Source organism: Canis lupus, chromosome 4, assembly GCF_011100685.1.
Source record: "Canis lupus familiaris isolate Mischka breed German Shepherd chromosome 4, alternate assembly UU_Cfam_GSD_1.0, whole genome shotgun sequence".
NCBI classification, from domain to species: Eukaryota; Metazoa; Chordata; class Mammalia; order Carnivora; family Canidae; genus Canis; species Canis lupus.
Genome location: NC_049225.1, coordinates 38998263 through 39019740, shown reverse-complemented (window position 1 = coordinate 39019740; position 21478 = coordinate 38998263). Strand labels below are relative to the sequence as shown.

The window sequence follows — 21478 nt, the reverse complement described above, 5'->3', positions numbered from 1 at the left end:
ATTTTAAAAGTTATATTCAGGGGATTCCTGGGTGGCTCAGCAGTTTGGCGCCTGCCTTCAGCCCAGGGTGTGATCCTGGGGTACTGGGATCGGGTCCTGCATTGGGCTCCCTGCATGGAGCCTGCTTCTCCCTCTGCCTGTGTCTCTGCCTCTCTCTCTCTCTCTCTCTCTCTGTGCCTCTCATGAATAAATAAATAAAATCTTTTAAAAAATTAAAAATAAAAGTTATATTTATTTATTCAGGATAAAGGGAGGTCGTCATGAGATTCTAAGCCCCTTATAAATTCATTCAACTTTTAGAAATGGCTTTGGATTTCCCCTGAGTATCCCATTCTATTAAGAGCTGACATTATTGGCCTCCAAAGACCAAGCAGAGGGACTCTACATTAATCAAATGCATTATTTAATTCATTTATTCCAATTCCTCTGCAAGATAAGTAATACTTTGGGAGCCCTTTTTACAAATGGGGAACTGAGGTACATGCCCCAGGACAGCTGGATGTAAAAACATGAAGCCTAGATTGTTTCCTAGGCCTCAGAGTGACTCAGAACAGAAGAGCGAGGTAACCTGGCTGCTTTCTGAGTTACTAGGATAGGTTTCCCACTCTCAGGGTTCTTCCAAGGATTAAATGAGATAATGAGGGAAAGCCCTTGGCTTAGTGTCCTGGCACGCAGCGTTTGTCCAGTAAGTTTTCTCTCTCCTTCCCAGGGACAGGCGCAGGGCTTTAGGACAGTATATGACTGGTTAGTCTGTTTAACAGCTGCTCACTGGTTTCCTACCTCCCCACTCTCCTTCCTACCCCATCTCCACATGACTACTAGATTAAGCTGCTAAAATCCCAATTCTGACACCACATGGAGCTCTTCAATCTTCAGTGATTCCCTATTGCCTGGAGAGTGAGAGGAAAATGCCTCAGCCCAACAGTCAGAACCTCCAGGAGATGCCTTCAGTATAGTTCTCCAACCTTCTATCTGGTCCCATTCCCAGGGTGAGAGCCAGCATTTCCCACAGCACTGCCTTGTCTGTGATGATCTGTGAGGCTCCTGGTATCTTCTTCTTCTTCTTCTTCTTCTTCTTCTTCTTCTTCTTCTTCTTCTTCTTCTTCTTCTTTTAAGATTTTATTTATTTATCTGAGAGAAAGAGAGAGAGAGAGGGAGAGAGAGCAAGCACAAGTTGGGGGAGGGACAGAGGGAGAGGGAGAAGCAGATTCCCTCCTGAGCAGGGAGCCCGACATGAGGCTCAATCCCAGCACCCCGAGACCATGACCTGAGCCAAAGGTAGATGCTTAACTGACTGAGGCACCCAGGCACCCCTTCTGGTGTCTTCTCTTTAAAAAAAAAAAAAAATCATTTATTTATTCATGAGAGATACGGAGACAGAGAGGTAGAGACACAGGCCGAGGGAGAAGCAAGCTCCCTGCACGGAGACGGATGGGGGACTCGATCCTAGGACCCTGGGATCACGCCTTGAGCCAAAGGCAGATGCTCAACCACTGGGCCACCCAGGTGTCCCCTGGTGTCTTCTTAACAGACAATCCAACCCACCATTTCTTAAAGCCTGTGCCAAATGCTTTTTCTCCCAGGAAGACTTCTCTTAACCTCCCGTCTCTTCCATTGTCCGCCCGCAGTACTTGGTTCATCCTTGTGTGAGAATCCTCATGCTTCCCTTCTTCACATCACAGCTAGGCAGGGTCCTTTCTTGTGTTTCCAGCATGAATCCAAGTTCCTTAGAGTAGGGCAGAGACATAAACGTTTTATTCATTTCTGCATTGTTCGTTGTGTTCATAATATAACATTGTGTTCAATAAGCATGAATTGAATATCAGTTGGTGCTAAAGGACAAGATAGAGATATGGGTTATACTCAAACAATAAAAGATCAATTAATTACCCTTTCTTTGAAAATAACTCATATCTCTACCCTACCCTTTTGTATCAACTGAACTCGATTCACAATTATCAAACCATGTAGTGAATACTGAGGATGGAGAATGAATGAGATGTGGCCCTTGCGCTTGAAGAGATAAAGGCCCAAGCACAAACTTAGTGCCAGGGTGACAAGCACAGCCGCCAAGATAAGAACCCTACTAGCTTGCACTCACTTGCTGCTTCCCATGTGCCAAGGGCTATGGCAGGCTCTTCATATGCATTATCTTATTCAAGCCTCGGACCAATCCGATGGATTAGATTCTTCTTATTAGATTCTTTGTTTTATAGATAAGGAAACTGGAGTTGCTAATGGTTGAGTTGTGTGGCCCAGGACCCTCGTTAGGGATCACATTCAGGGACATATTACAGAAGTCCACCAACCAGCAGCCTGGGGGCAGGGTGTCCCAGGCTGTGCCATCAAAGGCCAGACACCTCCTGTCTTTCAGCTTAGGGTGTGACCTTTCTCCTCTCACTTGTCACTTTGTGGTTGCAAGATGTCAGATCCACACCCAGACTCACATCTGTGATCTAAACAAGGAGTAGGGAAAGGACAAGGAAGAAAAGTCACAGGCAATTAGTCTGACCCCTTTGAAAGAGTCTCTGGGAAGCCTTAGCAGTACACTCCATCTACATGTCATTGGCCAAAGCCATGTCATTTGAGCACTCTTCACTGCAAGGGAGGCAGGATATGCAGTTATATAAATGGACTCCTTGCCAGGCTAAACAAAACCGGAATTCCTTGAGTAAGAAACAAGGAGAATGGATATTTGGTGAGTAGTGAGCAGTGTCCATTACCCTACTTTCAAGCCCGGTCTTGAGTTTAGTGGTATACTAGAAAACACCTAACTGGCTAGGGGTGCAGGGGAGGGGGCAGGAGAGCTCTGATTTGTGGCATTTGCCAATTTCTGTGGTGTCAATACTCTCATTGTGGGTAACATTAATCTACAAACATGAGTGCAAATGGCTTACAGAATTCCTGAGGATTTAACAATCCTCTTTCGCAAGCTGGTGTGAGCCAATTCCAGAACATCATCGCCTTGAACCTGCCTGACTCCAGGTAAAACACTCTTTACCACGGTACTTTCCCAAATGCTATGGGACTTCGGGCAGGGAGCATCCAATGGGCATCCAGGGACCATGCAATTCTTGAACTTTGGAAATCTGTTGAGGCAAAAAGACCATCTTGAGATCAGATGTGCTACGTATTTAAGTAATCCGATATAACCGAGAGGTGCCCTTCTACAGGCAGACCCGTGGCAGACAGGCCTGAAGCCCCTGGGAACAAAGGGTGTTGCTAGGAGTGACACACCGAAGGTTCTTCCCCAGGAACACCGGTGGAACATTAGGACCCTGAGTCAGGGACTCAAGGCCAAAGGCCCTGATCAAGCAACTAATACCTAAAATAGAGAGAAATGGAAGAAATATTCTTGCTCTCCTTGCACCATCTTCTTTCCTACTTTTACGGCAGTGGTTCTCAACTAGGGTGATCCTGCCCCCTGGGGAAAAATAGGCAATGTCAAGAGACATCTCTGGGTGCCGAACCCGAACCCGGAGCAGGGTAGGGGTGCTACTAGTATCCATCGGGGAGAAGCTAGGGATGCCACTAAACATCCTACAACGCACAGGATAGCACCCTGACCCAAAATGTCAGTGCCACCATCGAGAAATGAGCCAACAGATGTTGCCTCCATGAGTTCTGTGAGCCACAAAAAGATTTATTTTCTCACCTTTTTTTTTCCCTTTTTTTCTTTCTTTCTTTTTTTTTTTTTTTTTTTTTTGGCCAGTGCTGGTGACAGTGGGGGAGGAGGGATGGAGAAGGGAAGACGCTGTTTATTATTCAACTCCCGCTTCCACAGCAGGGAAAACACTGTTTATACAAAACATGAAAGGTCGCTGCCACAGATATCAATTCCATATTGCATGAGCCTTTGCCAAATCAAATTAGCTTATTTTCCTTGATATTAAGTTTGACAAGCAAAGAGACTGTGAAAACCAGAATTCCAACTGGGCGTGCCCCTGTAATTCAGTCAATTCTTTTAGCATGGAGATTCCAACAGTAGCCTTATTCTTCATGTAAGGATTATATTACTGTCTGTATTTATCTTGTCTGGAAATTTACCTCATTGTATCCTCAATTCCTTCTAATATTCAGAGTCTTCAGGAATGTGACAGAGGCAGCAGACGCTGTTTGGACTGGCAGTGGATGCCAAGGGCAGTCGGCCGGGTGGTGCCCCAGGAAGAGAGGGGCCCCTGCTCCGCGGGAAACCCACTATTAAGACGATTTGGTGCGGGGCAGTGGTGTGTCAGCATTTGTGTCAGTCAAAAGAAAAAAGAAAGAAAGAAAATATCCCCAGGCCAGTTACTCTTAATGGTTTTTGGTTCCGGATAGCTTTGAAAATCTGATGAAAGCTGGGATCTCTCTTCTGCAGACGTGTGCACACAAACCCACATTTTGCATGGAATCCGGAGGGCTCACTGGCTTCCTGATGCCCAACCACGGAGCCCCGGGCCCGGATTAAGGACCTCTGCCATAGGTCAAAGTGTGTAGTAAAAAGAGGCTGACCGTGGCACCAGACGGCCCCCATCATGTCCCGGCACTTCCTTGGCATGACCTTACATCTGTGACCTCAGGCCCGACTTTGATCTGCTGTAGAATAGATACTAGCATCTCCTTTGCCCAGTGGCCCTGTCATCGAGGATGAGCTTGCTCCAAGTCAGTGTGGAGAGTGTGGCCCAGGTAGGGAAGTGGATGAGACCACTTATTCCCTGAGCTAGTGTTTGTGGGGCACCTACTACCTGCAGACCTCTCGCAGAGTACTGGGGACTCAGAGACAAATAGGAGCCTCTGCTCTCCAGGAGCTCACAAAACATTTTCAGTTTCCCAGGAGAGGGCTGAGGTGGCTTCAGCTGGTGCCATGACCAAGGTGGACAGGAATGAATTCAGGAGCCATTAAGGGGTGAGGCTTCATGAATAAGACTGGCTCTGGGAGCTGAGGCTGGAACAAGAGGAAACCCGAGTGTACCTTTCTAGCTGCACAAAAGGCCTGACCTCAGGATCATGCATTTTTTATATAAGCCCAGAATGCAGCAGCTTTGAGGTCTGGTAACAGTGCCCAGAATCCCCCCCAGAGGGTTGAGCCTCCAATGTAGTCTTCCACAAATTACTCTGGTTGTTGCACTTTGGCAACTGTGATCTAAGGGGAGCTACTGAGCCCTGCTTTCTGCTGGAGCCCGGAAGGATAGACATAGCCTCTCAGCTCCACCAAGCCTTTCTTGTTCACGAATGGGGACTGACACACAGGAGGCGCTCCCTTAGCATTTGCTAGAAGGAACTAATGAATGGGCTCATGTAGGGGGAAGCACACAAAAGAGGACAGGGCAGGTGATGCTAAGAATACTTGGTTGGGAGGCCTTGGGGACATGGCCTTTAGGGGGCAACATGAGCAGGAATTAATGAGATAGAAAAGGGGACGCGAAGGGAACAGACACAGGGAGGACTGTCAGCAGGCAGGAGACCTGCAAAGTCAAGACACGGAGAAGGTCCGTGAGGTTGGAGCACTGAGCCCCCGAGGGGGGCTTCAAAGGGTGGCTGGAGGGGCAGACCATACAGGGCCCTTTTGTAGCTGGTGGTCTGTCAGTCTCCTGAGCTGTGGGAGGCCACTGAATGGCTTCAAACGCCTTGGGAGATTTTCTTCTCTGCTTTTCTAATCCTGACAACTGCAGCATGAGGGAGCATACTCTGTACACTTGTCATTTGCCTTCCCAGACTCATCTCTCTTTTCTTCCTGGACACAGTGCCCTGAATTTCCCTTGGCAATCTACCCCTCCCATCCCCTTGGCCATGAGATCCGGTTGGGACTGGTCCCATGCCAGATCCAGGAGGTCCCTCATTGCCCCAGGCCAAGGAATATGTCCTCCTCTTGACCATAGGAATTGATTTGATGATGGTCACAAAACACATTCAGCACAAACGAAGTGAGAGGAGACATTGGCCATGGACTTCCAGGATGTGAGGCTCTATCTTCCACAGGAACTATTGAAAGACACTTTTTTTTTTTCTCCTGGATGATTCGGTATAAAATCCCCACCTACCTCAGAAGCTGTAGCAGGAGAAGAGCCTGTGACTCCTATAGGCCACCGTGTGAGACTGAAAGATGGAACTGACATTTTGAAAGACAGAGCCAAGTAATATAGATAAATGAGGCTTGATTATCCTCCATGAGCACCTGGATCCAGCCTCACCTGATGCCAACTACTTCTAGGCCTTTCAACTTTCCCAGCCACTAATTTTCTTTTGTTTTTAAGGTCGTTTTTCAATTGGGTTTTGGGCATAAAGGTACTTAATTGATTGATGCAGGCGGTTGAACCAGTGCTCTGATGTTGCTGATTCTGCAGAACAGTTTTTATAAAGACTTGTCGAAAGACAGGGACATCTGGGAAGTAGCAGCTATGTGGAAACAGTAATCTGAAAGCATGAAATCTCATATTTTACCAAAGTATTATGATGGGCCATCAGTCCAAAACTTCACACCACAATACAACCAAATTCACAGTGAGTGGTCTGAAATGCATGTGGACACGGTTGCAAAGATTCGGGATTCAGTTTCCATTTGGAGGAGAGCCTAGAATTTTTGGATGTTTCCCTAAGGATTCAAGCTGGTGGATCTGAAAAGCCAGCAGGGGGATCTCCTGAGAGGCGTTTTTACAACTCTCCAGGATACTTCCTCCCTGAGGATAAGAAGGCACTTTTCTTCTGGTCCTTAGGCCCTTCCATGGTGGAAAGTTGGCTGGAAATCAGAAGGGATGAGTAATGAGGAAAAGTTTGCAGGCTTCAAAGAGCAGCATTTGGTTTGGGCTGGGCTTAAATAATCAGTGGAAGGCCTGGTGGGTGGGTTCATGTTTGTCGAAGGCCATTCATTGCTCCCTGGTGCTGGGCATGCTTGGCCATCTCTTCTTTTTGTACTCAAGGAAGACGACAAAGGGCAAGTGGCAGGCCTGCTGTGCTGAGGCCTGAGTCTCAGCCGGCTGGCAGAACGGACCCTGTGGAATCCGCATGGCCTCTATTCTTTCAAGGTGTCTCGAGCCTCAGGGCTCTTTCTCCTGAACAACCTGCTCAGAGCTTTTTCCAGAAAGGAAACCAAGGGGGACGAGTAGAAATGACATTTGATCTGCCTTTACATGACCTGTTGGAATTTGCTTTTCATAGACAATATTTTTTTGGCTCTTCTATGAATCGAATAGTTGCCTACTATCTCTGAACTTCCATTTCTCCTTTGGCTCAATGAGGACCATGCCACCTCCTGCTCCAATAAGTTGCTTTAAAATGAAAAGAAATATCATATGGAAATTGCTCCATACAGTCCCGCCCGTTAATGAGCTCACTAAATATTGGCTGTAACAGGCAGGCAAATTCCAACATGAGAACGCTACAAAAATTGTAGTCCAGTGTCATGAAATGTCATGTTGCCGTGAAAAGGAAAAATAAAAATCTAACTAAATAAAAGCGAACTGCTTTGCAGTGCTTATTTGCATGAAAACACAACGAAACATTTTCAGTTTTGCAGTGGAGGGGTCACAGAGTTCAGCCCATGCACTGGCATGTGGTCTTGTGGTTTCTGCCCAATGAATCAGTCCATGATGGGAAAATTAACTTATTGGAGCACAGTAATGTCAATGTCACTCTGAGGAAGGTGCTGGTACAATGTACAGCCTCTACAAACGTTCGACGTCAGGACATTAAATAATGTTGTCTGGGGGGCTTGCTGACATGCTGTTCCCATTTACAACCCTGATGTTAATCTAAAACATTTTGGTTTGACATTGGGGGAGACGAAGGGGCAGAAAGCGGAGGACTCCTATGTTCCTGTCGATGACAAGTAGGACCTGAGTGTCGACCCTTGGGGCACTGGTTTGGGGGTGAGTCATTCCGCCAACTGCACAGCGGCTGTGTGAGTTGGACAAAGCCAACTCACGGTCCCTCCATTCCAGTTGGTCCAGTTGGCTCCTGAGCACTGGCCCATCCGCCAGTCTCAGAACCGATGAACCGGAAAGCTGCTTGGACATGGATTGTTCTCTCTTTTGCTTCTAATGGGAAACTTCCTTCCCCTGAGGGGATCTCTCCAGCAACTTCTGCTTATTTCTCACTGCAGAATTGTCTGAGCCAGAGAAGCAAGTGCAACTTTAAAACAGACAGAGTTTGCCAGGCTTCTCAGTAACCCTCTAATAGCCTAGATTGACTTTAGTGGTTTGGAGGAAGTTCACAGTTTTCCAAACCAGCTCCTCCATCACTCTAACAGCCAGGGTGTCTGGGAAGACTGCCTGTCTTTTTTGCAGGGGCCATTACGCTAAGAGATAGATTAAAAATCATAAGAAAAGACCAGAGCCTGCTTTCTCTGAGCCAGGAAAAGAAAGAGGGAGAGGTGAGTGCCTAACATCTTGGGGGGATGCAGGCAGCTGGGCTGCAGTAGGTCAGTGGAGCTGATCCATTCCCGAGAGCGGAATCGATGCACATCAAAGACCCATACTGGCCACTTGTGGACTTCTCAGCAGAAGCAGCTTGGACACTAGAAAAACTCCTATTTTTCCATTCTGAGAAGAATACTCCTGGCAAGGGATTCGTAAATGAAGTCTGCACGGGAAGAGGGGATTAGAGCAGAGAAGGAAATCTCACCGCAAGAACTATTTACAAGCTATAAATCCGGTTGTTAATTTCTAGCCATCAAAACCGTTCTTCTATCTTTAGCCCAAAACAACAACTGATGGTCATCAACGCAGGGGTAATCCACCAGGGGAACGCTGTGCGGAGCTGGAGCACCCCAGCCATGCCAGCCACTGCCTTTCCCAGCAGATAAATTATGACCTTAATTATAAGTCAACTCGTTCTCATTAAGAGAGGGAGAGGGGGAAGCTGGAGAAGACTGGTGAAGAAATGGAGGCTGGTCGCAGGGAGCAGAAATGTGCATGCAATTTGCAACAGGAAGAAAGCAAGGCTGACTTTTATAAAAGATGTGCCAAGAACACTCCAGGCTCCAGAAGAGACGAGAGCCTGGAGCAGGCAAAGCCTTGTTGATTACGCAGAGGCAAGATCCAGCACCACCATTCTTACCAAGGGCTTCCCTCCTCATCCGAGAAGTTTACTGTAAGATAAAGATTTCTCATAACTGTCCTATATAGTGAAGGGAGGAACTGTGGTTTCACTACCCACTCGCAAGAAGGAATGATTGATAATAACTTCACAAAATTATTATCACATCTATTACCTCTTTCCCTGGTATGGCTTGCATTATTTGTGTATCTATTATGTGCTAGATATAAGGTGAATTATAATAAAGCAAATACCGTTACTATCCCCACTTTACAGGTGAGAAAACTGAAATGTAATAAATTGCACAGACACATAGCTCGCATACACTCGAGTCAAGATTTAAACCCAGATTTATGTGGCTCCAAGTGCTTTGCTTATATCTACTCCACTGAGGATCAAAGTGGTTTTTGCTTTTCATAACTATTTCCTCCAAATCCCATGAGGTGTCACTTAACAGTTAAGGCAACTGAGGGTAACAGAAGTGTAGAGTCACCTAAAGTGACCCAACCCTTGTTTGCTGAAGCTGGAATTCTGCAGTATTCCCCGCGCCCCCCAGAAGGGCTGGGCACAATGTTCCATAAACCAAACATGAATCCTATCTTGATGCTTACTGAAAACAAGAGAGGAAGAGTCAAAGCATGAAGACAGTTAGCGTCTCCTAAAGAGACGGTCGACTAATTGCTTGCCCTTGACCTCCAGAGTTTCCCTGGTTCTTACCCTTTCAGAATCCAGTTGTTCAGTTTCACATTCAATTCTACAAGCTACCCTAATCCTTTCAATAAATATCTCTTTAGTTTACCTTAGCTGGAATTGGGTTTCTGTTGCTTGCAACCAAAGAATCATATTCTAGTGAATACATGGAGTATTCACAAAGATCGAAGCTGGGAAACCAAATTCTAAGGTCAAGTTCAAAGGGGATACAGAGCAAGGAAAGAGGTACAAGCCAGAGGGCTTAGGATTTGTGGAGGTATAAAAGGCAAAATCTAGTGGAAAAAGAGGTTTGAGGACAATGGAGGAAGTAGGCTGGGCACCTGGAGGTTTGGTTTTTAATTCACTTCTGAACTCATTACGCTGCATTGGTTGACCTGGGTTAAAGATCTCCAAGGACCTTGCCCATTAGATGACAACAGTTTTCCATAAAGTGTGATCAGCATTCCACTGGTAGTACAAGGCAAATCTTTATTTAAAAAAAAAAAAAGCGTAAGTTTTTATTTTTACATTTAAATTAGGTTTATGCCATGATATTGCTATTTACAAAAGTAATATAAACCTTGTTTTCTTAAACCAGGAAAGCTAAGGAAAAATTAGACAATTTAAAGAAAAAAAAATCCTACATAAACATGGCAAAAATCATAAATGTGACATAAAAAATAGGTGACATTTAAGAAACTACATAGCTCTCTTTATCACTCCATGACCCAGCTAATGGAACCTGACCTGTGTTGAGTTAGATCTGGAAAAACCAAGATGAGACTTTCCCACTTACAAGGACCCAGGTACGTAGGTGGGGGAGAATTGAACATCAACTGTCCAGAGACTAACTTCCCTTTCTCAAATTTCATTTTCACAAGGAAGCAGAATCTAGATTAATGTCTTAGATTCAGAAACAATATGTGCTATTACAATACAGAAACACCAGACGTATAAAAAAAAGAAAATTATAAAACTAAGTGTACAAACTTGCCAGTCAAGGGAGCACACAGTAGTGGTCAGATATAAGGGGATAGTTCTCAGTAAGTTCTAAGAGGGGTTGCTCCTCGTGGTAAGTCTAATTAGCACTAAAGACTGGCGCTCTGGAGATGATGGGGTTAGGTCACAGGTCTGAACACAGTTGGTTAAAGCAAGTCCCATTGTTGTGTTTCAAGAAATCTCCAGTTATGTGCACAAAGGATCTGAGACACGAAGCTCCCTCAAAATCCATAGATTTAACTGGAGCCAACTGTGGTGGCACAAGTCATTGGGTTTTAAGGCTAGGAAAATCCTGCTCCAAATGGAAGTTCTCCTTTTGGTTCTCCCTCCTCCTGAGATAAGATAGGAAAGTTATCACTTTTTTAGGTCCATACCACCCTCATGGCTTCAGTGCCATTCCCATGGTGTTTATCTAACTCACTGAAGTCTCCTTTGGACAGAGAATGATCCGGTGTGTGAAACAATAGGAGCATGGCTGTGCAACAGTGTTTAAGACCTTGTTAACATATTTGACAACAGCTACAATTAGGCACAACACAACTAACATTAAAGTGCCCTTTAATCAGGTCTTTATATAGACAAGTCATGAGGAAAGATTCCATTGGTCAGTTCATTCCACCTTGGACAAGGAATTTCTTGTTCTTAAATTTTATATAGGAACCTCTTGACTTATCCTGAAACATCAATCCAAATGCCATCAGTGAGGGGTGGGGAGGTGGTTAGCCAATACACAAAAGCTGCCTTGTTTGGTCAGTAAATAACCCAAAGTGAATTGATTGTCCAATAATCATTGCCAGTGAGTAAGGCTTTCATCATTGAGCTTGACCAGCAGACACCTTCTGGACAATTTCCTTGGTGTGATTGCCAATTTTAGGGATCATTTCTAATGCAGTGTTCTGATCACTGCATTAGAACCCCAAACCAAAAGAGAAGCCCATGCCCTAGGTAATAGAGCCTATATCTCTCTCTCCTCTGGGACATTTGCTCTTGCACAAGCAGGTCCTCTGGTGAAACCCCAGTGTGGGTACAAACCCAACCAACTCTACCAGGTTGGTAGACTCTTCCCTCTTCCCAAGGCCTGCTTTGGGTGGCAATATTACCTTAGCAGAAACACATAAAGTCACAAAGGGCATCATTCCATACTTTAGTAAATATTGTAAGTAAACTTCTCAGGTATCTAAGTGCATTATAAGCAAACATACGTAATGAGTTCAACAAGCAGAAGGACATTTTCTTTGATCTCTCAAAAAGAGTTAAGAAAATTTTTAAAACTTGATTAATTGGGGATGCCTGGGTGGCTCAGCCGTTAAACGCCTGCCTTTAGCCCAGGGCGTGATCATGGAGACCCAGGATCGAGTCCCACATCAGGCTCCCTGCATGGAGCCTGCTTCTCCCTCTGCCTGTGTCTCTGTCTCTGTGTGTGTGTGTGTGTCTCTCATGAATAAATAAATAAAATCTTTTAAAAAAAACTTGATTAATTACTTCCTGTGAAATAATAATTTATCATCAGCAAAATCATACATTACATTGCTATAAAAATTTTTTGACATCTGAGCTAGTGTTGCTATTCAAAAAATTGGTTTCTGAATATTAACCAGAAAGATATCATTCTTAAGCATAAGGGTATCAATTGTAGCCCAGTCAGAAACAAATACATTTCCCTGACTATGTCTTATCGTAATTGCAACTAGTAGCATTTTCAGTATAGCACCTTAATAGAAGGGAACCCCGTGGAATTCTATGAGAAAAAATAACAAGCTCAAACAGTTTGGTGAATAAAAATAAGCTCTCACAATAATTTTGAGTTACTTAGAATCTGAAGAATGCTAGACAAATCTAATTTTTTTTTTTTTAGATTTTATTTATTTATTTATTTGTTTGTTTGAGAGAGAGAGTGTATGTGGTGGGCAGAGTGGAAGAGGGAGAGGGAGAGAAGCCCAGAACCCGACACAGGGCCTATCCCACGACCCCAAGATTGTGACATAAGCCGAAACCAAGAGTCTGCCACTCAACCAATTGAACCATTCAGGTGCCCCCAAATCTAATTATTTTATTGCGTCTTTTTTTTAGAAGGTAAAAGAAAGCAAATCTTTGTGTTTACTCTATGGTTAGCCAGGAAAACCCAAAGATACTTTAAATTTCAAAGACATCCTTAGAGTCTAAATTTGGGGCCTTGTTTTGGGAAAAGCACTATCAAAAAACATCGTGAGAATAGACCAGTCACACAAGTAAGGGGCAGTTGTCCTCTAGGCCATCTCATTAAACAGAGGAAGAAATTCACAGAAGGTAACATAAGAAGCAATAGCATATCAATGAAGAACCTTCACTGCTTCATTTTTAAAAATCTATAGATATGGTAAAAGGGAATAAAAAAACAGAAAAACAACAACAACAACAAAAAAAACTAAACTAAACTCTTAGGAATGGAGTATTTATTAGATAGGAATAATTCTTCATTCCCTCATACAGAAAGAAAATACAGAGAGCAAGATCATAATTTTCCTTTATCAGACCTCCCCTTTCTGTCATATCTAAGGTTTTTGCTTATTGATTTTTGTACCATTATGTTTAGATGTTAAAACATATATACATAGGCATACTACACAATCTTTTACATTATTAGTCTTATTAACATTAAGACAATGTGTATGTCCCATTGACTTTACCATTTCGCTTTAAATGTTATAAAAAGGCCAATGGGTTCATGTACGGGCAAGAATGTAAGTTTAAATGATTACATGTATGGTGGGTTGATTAATTAAGAGCCCCTTAAAGAAAATCCACATCCCAGTCCAGGAAACTGGGACGAGGTGGATGCATATTGCAGTAGGGCCTTTGCAAATGTGATTAATCTGAGGATGTTAAGATTATCCTGTATTATTTAGGTGTGTCTGATGTAATCACAGGGTTCCTAGGGAGGGAGGAGGTCAAGAGGAGGAAAGATGCTTAGCTGCTAGCTTTGAAGACTGGAGGAAGGAACCAAAGAATGCAAGTGACCTCTGAAAGCTGAAAACAGCAAGGAAATGTATTCTCCTCTGCAGAATCCAGAAAGAGGGAAAACTTGCCAACACCTTGATTTTAGACTTTTGACCTCCAAAACTGTAAGAGAATGAATTTTTCTGAAAATTTTAAGTTTGTAGAAATTTGTTACAGCAACAACAGGACACTAATACACATTCTCAATCTGCCCGTATTGTCCTCTCTGTTTTAGAAATTAGAAATAAAAATTATTCGTTGCTGACTCTCAAGGTTCAAATCCATTAGAGATTTTAGAAATCAATGTTATCTTTCAAAATGATACAAACACTAATGATATTAAAAATATCAGAAAAATGCCATTTTAGAAGTCACCTCAATGGTTTAAGCAATTCTGTAGACCTGTGTAATTTGTGGAATGGCTGAAGTTGTGAAAACCAACTTTTTTTAGAGGACATGGGTTATCAATCTGATTGAACACATATTTCAAAATTACATGTTTATCATCTTAAACACTTATGAAAACAGTGTTAGCTTAAGACAAATGTAGGAAATTCAGAAAATCCAGATTAAATAAGCTTTCTAGAATGAACTAGAATATTATGGTAACATTATTTTACACTGTGATTGAATCAGCGAGAAGTCATCAAAATAGGCTAATTTTCAAAGATTCACCTTGATTATATTTATTTCTCTTATTTTACACTAGGTAACAACAATTAACACTTTAGATTGCTTAAAAGCACTGAATAAACTACGTTCCATCTTAGTGTGTTAACCTACTAACCAAGATCACAGCTTACAGGTAAATTTTTCTTTGTCAGAGCTGCTGTCTCAACAATATGCCCCAAAAGAGCTAAAATATTTAGAGCATTAGCAATTAAGTTGTTTTTCTTTTGGAAACTCTTGAGTTCTCTGTTGAATCCATGTAAGTGTTTTTAAGTCTCTATAAACCAATTAATTTAAGGGCTCCTGTAGAATTGAAGAATCTGTAATCTGATTCATTAGTTTCCTTCTTTCTGGACTAGATATGCTGGCGTGTGACGTTAAGAACAGAGTTTACAGCCAACTGCAAGACAGACCATTGTGGAATTGAAATAGTTTATGTTGGGAGCTTGGAGGGTGGGGGGCAGATGTATTAACATTTTTGAACTTGGCAGTCTATATATTTAACAAAAAACAGACATAGAAGGGATTCCTTCCTTAGCCAAGAGACAGATTTAGGTCAGCTCAAGGAATGGCAGTATTTGCCTCTCTTCTCCAGACAAACCGTAGACAAATAAACACAACAAACTGAGACTGGAAACTGCTGTTGAACAAATTCTGGAGTTAAAAGCAAGTCTCACAAGGAGACTGTAGGCCGGAATGACAAAGCAAGTCAAGAGTATGGTGGTCAGACAACCTAGATTAAACAAAGGAGACTCAGTGAGAATGCTAAGAACACAGCCACAGGTTCAGAGAGCAATCATTACTGTGGGACTCACCCACTCTGCAGGAAGACCAAACCAAGCAGAAGGGGACTCACATTTTCCAATTTACAGATTACAGGTGTCGATAAATTAGATTGGTCAAGGCAGTCTCAGTGAAACCATCATTCTTTATGGCTAAGAGTAGAACAAAGATCACCAGAACTTAAAACTAACACAAAACAAAACACGGATAATAATAAGCAAACAAAAATGAGTCTATTAACTTGCCAAGCAAGGGAAGCCTTGACAGTGAAGACATTTACTGAGTAGTTCTCCAAGCAGAAGAAGATCAGGTGTTTTTACCTGTTGAAAAGGGGGAGCTCACGGTTGTTGTGCTAATGAAATATTGCAAACTAGACCTCTGGGATAGGATAGATCTCTCCATAGGTCTGTATGGAGTTGGGTAGACAAGTTCCATTGATTATTGATTAGGAAAGACTTTATAATTAGGTCCTGTAAGGGCCTGTGGTATCAGGCTCTTCCAAAGCCATGATTCTTCAACAGCTTCGACTCTTTAGAATTTATGAAACACAACATTCAGCTTTATAGTACCTAGGCTGTAGTAACCAAGACTGTCCTATAAAAGGTGTTAAAAAGAAGGGACTCTAGGGATCCCTGGGTGGCGCAGTGGTTTGGCGCCTGCCTTTGGCCCAGGGCGCGATCCTGGAGACCCGGGATCGAATCCCACGTTGAGCTCCTGGTGCATGGAGCCTGCTTCTCCCTCTGCCTGTGTCTTTGCCTCTCTCTCTCTCTCTGTGTGACTATAATAAATAAATAAATAAATAAATAAATAAATAAATAAATAAATAAAAAGAAGGGACTCTGAATGATCCTCTTATACTCATCCAAATTATGAAGTGGCCCACAGGCATTCCCTCAACCAGGAAACCGCCATCTTTCCAAATCTGAGAGACAAAGGGATGGCAAAGTAAGTGGGGAACAATAGAGGGCGCTCTTGCTGGTGTATATCTCAGGCTGTCAGATGGATCCAGAAAGATCCAAGTAGTAGTATTCCTGGCGTCTGCAATTGTTTTTTGTTTGGTTCTTTGTTTCTATGTTGTTGAGCATATAGCAGTTACCAGGAAAACATCTCTTTTTAATTAACAAAGTTATTTTTATTTGGATTGATCACAGTCCCAATAGGGGCATGCTTAGGGTTTGTTATTAATAAACTCAATAATAATCAAGCTTCTTAGAAACCTTTTATTAGGGCCATTTGGAATGAAAGCATCAACATAAACTGAGCTGCTCTAAACTATACTTGATGCTAATAAATCTATTCCTGGGTGGCTTACATTCTAGCCAATCAAACGTGTTGGGTTTCCAAGTCATAATAAACTGATTAAGGGAAACACTGAGAGAGACTATTTCTTCCTCTTCTATGTCAAGGCCAATATAGACAGCGAAATACTTTGTGTGTTCATTCATCTACTTCATGTTGCAATCAGATTTTTTAAAGTTGAGACAGCAACAGTGAAGAATTTTCCAAAGAATTTGAGTTTGTCAAAATTCAGAACTATACCCTAAAAAGGATTCAATTTACTGTATGTAAATTTTACGTTAATAAGCTACATCTACAAAAAAAGGAATTTGTTTTTTGTTTTTGTTTTTGTTTTTGTTTTTCCAAAAAAGGAATTTGTATTATTTCTCCTGACAAAGAGAGAACTAAGGAGTTGACTTAAAAACTGCTTCTGACCTCTGTGGACAAAATATCTGCAATTTGCCAAGTTTGGGGAGCAGGGAGGGGGTAAAAATGGAACAAGATTGGTCAATGAGATGATAACTGTTGGAGCTGGGTGCTGGGCATATGGGGATTCATTATACTATCTCTTTCATTCTTTATATGTCTGCAATTTTCCATAATAAAAAAATTTGAACAAATAACTTACAAGTGTATAAAAGGCTTTTACTCAGAGAACACTGAACTAATGCTCCAGTGTCAGGCACAATGCCCAAAATATTAAGCACCAGATAATGAATGTTTACTATGTGGCACACTGAGTTATGTGCTTTACATGTGTTCACTCACTTGATCCTAGCAGCCCTGCAAAGTAGCTCTTATTATTCTTAGTCTATTAAGATGGAAACCCAGGCTGGTGAAATAAGGGGGTCTTGCCTCAAATTCTACAACTTGGAAATGGAGAAGCCAGGATCCAAATCCACATTGGCCTGATTCCAAAAGCTAGTTTTTGTTTCTTCGGGTTTTGGTCGTTAGGTGTGTGTTTTCAATGCTTTAATATTAAGTACTATTTTCTCATATTGTTGTTTTCCAGGGAAAAATTGACCAAGGGAGGGTGCTCGGATCTTTTTCCCCCATGCAGGAGATCATATGTGTACATTTTCCTGGCATGCTTTCCAAATGCCATGTTCACTCCTGTTAGAGCAGTTTGGTCAGGAAATGATGTTACTATTCTGAGTTCCCTCTCACTGCCTTGGGAAGGTTCCCCTGATCATCACCCAGCCTTCAAGAGGCACTCCTCTTGATTCCTGCATCCTTTAAGGCTAGGTGAGCAATGAGCACTGAAAATGGGGTTCTGGGAGATGCCCACTTTCTGTGCCTCCTGGGGAAATCCAGCCAGATTGTGCTTGTTCTACTCTATCAAAGGTCACAGCTCTGAGGTGATAAGATGGTGATACTAGGGAAAATGAAGTAGAAAGAGACACGACGGCCAGCAGGAAACCGCTCTACCTTGAGCACCTACTCTGTGCTTTATGACCCATTATATGTGATCTAGTTGGGAGGGGGGTTGTGGGTTTTTGTTTTGTTTTGTTTTGTTTTTTTCATTAAACTGGTCCCTAACATAAAAGGATCATTATTCTCATCTTGGAAAAAAAATGAAGGTCTTAATGTTTGAAGGTGTCTTAGGATGAATGACCCCAATGTTAATGTCTTTTCTAGTATGTAGTTTTATTATTTTCTAGAAGAGTGACTCTCTTGCTTCCTCTCTCTAGCTTCAGTTTCTTCATGTGCAAAACAAGGGTGATCTAACTGGAAAAACTGTATCAGGATACAATAAAAATGCCTAGTACCTGAATATACACAAATACATATCCTCACCTGGGTGAGGTTTACTACCCTAGATATGATGACACAAGGGTCGTTTCCAAGTGTCTTCTGGGCACATTTTTCCAAATAGTGGTAATGTCAGGAGGCATTGGGATTCACAGTCATGCCTCATGCCATGCCTCAGTCCTCCCCAGTTCTACAACTCCTTCTCTGCCAGCTCTAGATTCTCCCCAACCCTTATCACAATCCTTAGAAGAACTATAAGCAGGAGGGAGGAGGCCCATTCTGTCCGCACCTTGATCAAAGGCAGTGGCCCTCAGAATAGAATTATCATAGTCGAAGATCCCATCCCTGAATCAGACACTGAGTTCTGATTTTATCTTTGCACTTTCCTGAAGTTGTTCACCTGGTTGTGCCAAGTTCCTCAGTCCACATGTCCTGGCAGTACTCATCCTTCTGTAGTCTGGACCATCACTGAAATCAGATAATTAACTGTATAATTAGTTGTTAAAATTCACTCTGCTGGACTATGGGGATGAGGACTATGTCTTGTTAACCACTGGATCCTAACATCTTGTAAGGTACAAGGCACAAAGTGGAAATTCATAATATTCATTGAATGTTAAAAGAATAAAACATTTTAAATCTGTGGAGGTTTTCTCTTTGAAAGCCAGACACCATCTCCACCATCTTCATCCACTATTTTGACCATAGTTGAGTTTAACCATACAGTTTTGACTGTGTTATTTGCTCTGCGCATTGTAAATGATGTGGCATGTTAGTAGACAAGGTTATGACAAGTTTATGGAACAATCAGATTAATAATGTGATGAACAATAAAATCCTAGAATCAATTATGAGAATTGCACATGATTTACCATACATGAGCCAAGAAATCATTACTACAAATCATTTTTTAATCCAAATCATAATGAATACTAGCAGTAGAAAAATACTTATACAAATTAAACTTAACACCTAAATCTATACCCACCAAAGTTGAGACTTAGAGACTTAGGAAATATAAAGAACAGAGCTGAATTCAAAGAAGAAAACTCAAAGCTACAGATAATAAAATGATATAAACAAAATACCTTTAGATGAACCAGGTATTTGTGGTAAAATACATTCACAAAAATATTACGGTGGCAAACTAGCCCCAGTTTTCTCAGGACATTCCTATATTTAGCACTGGAAGTCCCACATTCTGGGAAATCCCCCTGTCCAAGACATACTAGGATGGTTGGTCATCCCAAAAATAATTGACCCTCTTGAAACTAATGTTGGCTCTACTACTACAGCTATATCACCTTGGGCCCTTTTATAAATTGAGGCTAAGAGCATCTGGGTGGCTCAGTTAAGCATCATACTCTTGATTTTGGCTCAGGTCATGATCTCAGGGTCATGAGTTCCAGCCCTGTGTCAGGCTACATACTGGGCATGGAGCCTGCTTAAGATTCTCTCTCTTCCTTTCCCTCTCCCTCTGCCCTTCTACCCCCCCACCTCAAAAAAAATTATAATAGTACCTATTTCATAAGTTCTTATAAGGATAAACTGAAATATTTCACAGAAAACATACATAGCAAATGCTCAGAACATTTTATTATTATTATTTATTCAAAGGCAAAGCTAGTTAGTGACAGAAGTAGAACTTTAGAATGAGAACTTTCTCTCCCCAAGGATTTTATTTATTCTCCTTCTACACTATGCATATTTATGCACATCGAACTTAATAGCCAAGAACTTGTAAGGATGGTGTTTTTTTTTCTGAGGTACCCTGTGGTGCCCTGTGGTTAGAAGCAATACATGGCTACTGGATCAGTTTTTTCACATGGCCAGATAAACCTGACCTCTAGGCCATGAAAGGAACAAAGTTATAAAGCAAGCCCTGATTGCCTTCAGGCCTCCATAATGCTAAAGATGGTAGGTGTAGTATCAGTATTCAAAAACACTGGGCAAGGTTAAATTCAGACCTGAGTACAGGACTAGCACACAGCGTGGCTCACTGGCCGCCATTTTGGGTGGGAAGTAATCACAGGTGGCCTGCCTCAGGCAGATTCCAACTAGGATGAACAAGAGACACTGGTTTGGGAAAGAAACTCTTGTTAAAACAAATAAGCAGCCAATCAAAGTGTCAAGAACTCTCAGATACTGTTGTGTCTTCATTCAGGCTTGAATCATAAAGCTGCCTTTCTATCTGGTGTCATGACTTAATTAATCCCTTTCATTTGGTCTACCATCCTTTCTTTTGGTTCTTGAAACACAGAATGGATTCTAGGCCCAAACTCATTTTGGAACTAGGGAAGAAGTTGTAGGGCTGGGAGAGGGTGGAACATATGGAAACAGATGTCAAAGGGATCTTTATCCCCTGTGTGGTCTTTGACAACGTTGCACGCTCTCATCCCACCCATTCCAGCTTCCTCCTGCCTCCATCTGCTCTAATCAAGCTGCCTTTGTTCTGTCAGTGCAGACATTGGGCCAATACCACTGAGAAATCTCCCATTTTTCACCAATAGACCTTAAAGCATTCTATGCACATCCATCACTAACCTGTAGGCAGTCTGCAGGGCAAGTGGCTTTAGCACCAGTTCTTAGGCTGGGTGGGTACAGGAACCTGAGTTAAATAGCAGAAGTTCAGAGGGGCAATCAGGATGGTCTCTCAAGACAACTACACAAATAAGCCTTCACAACAAAAGCTGGTTGACCTGACTCAACCAAGAAAGCCTGTATCAACCTCCCAAGAAACCTACCAGGACATCCGAAATATATGTCTTTGGAAGCATGCACCATCTCTGTGTCCCCTTTCCTGCTAGCAATCTCTCCTCTGGCTCCAGTGAGAGAGCTTAGCTGAACTTCAGTTGTGAATAAGGAGGAGAAACGTTTGTAAATTGTAAATTGACCTTACACCTAAGTCTGGGGTATCATTAAGGAAATCAGGATGCGCAGACTGAAAAAGAAAGGAGATATTTTAAAACTGTCCAATGAGAAAGTGGGAGGCAGTGCATCTTCTCTGGTTTGTTCAAAAGAATGGGGACCCATCCGCAGAGGCTTTCTCTGTGTGGGCTGGTAAATCTGGCGGATGGCACGGGCGTGTGGGTGGTGAAAACACTTGATACAAAATGGTGGCTGGCAGCAGCGTAAGATGGCATACCCCTTTTTGGAAATCAGTTTGCCGGGTTTAAAGAAAAATGTAAATGGTTGGACAAGAGACATGTGAATATTCTAAAAATTGTGAACGTACCCACGAAGGGCAGAAATGTCTTTAGAAATGGTCCATTGCCTCCATCCTCATAATGGGATTGGAGGGCTCCTAGATAAAGACTAG

At 42.5% G+C, this 21478-nt stretch overlaps 1 long non-coding RNA gene across 1 annotated transcript; it reads right to left on the bottom strand.

The window, feature by feature from the left end:
- Positions 1–1419: 1419 nt before the first annotated feature.
- Positions 1420–3200, bottom strand: LOC111095712. The gene is made up of 3 exons (XR_005357611.1): positions 2898–3200; positions 2102–2456; positions 1420–1726 (listed from the first exon to the last, which is right to left on the bottom strand). It is a non-coding gene; the product is annotated as an uncharacterized LOC111095712 (long non-coding RNA).
- Positions 3201–21478: the final 18278 nt, after the last annotated feature.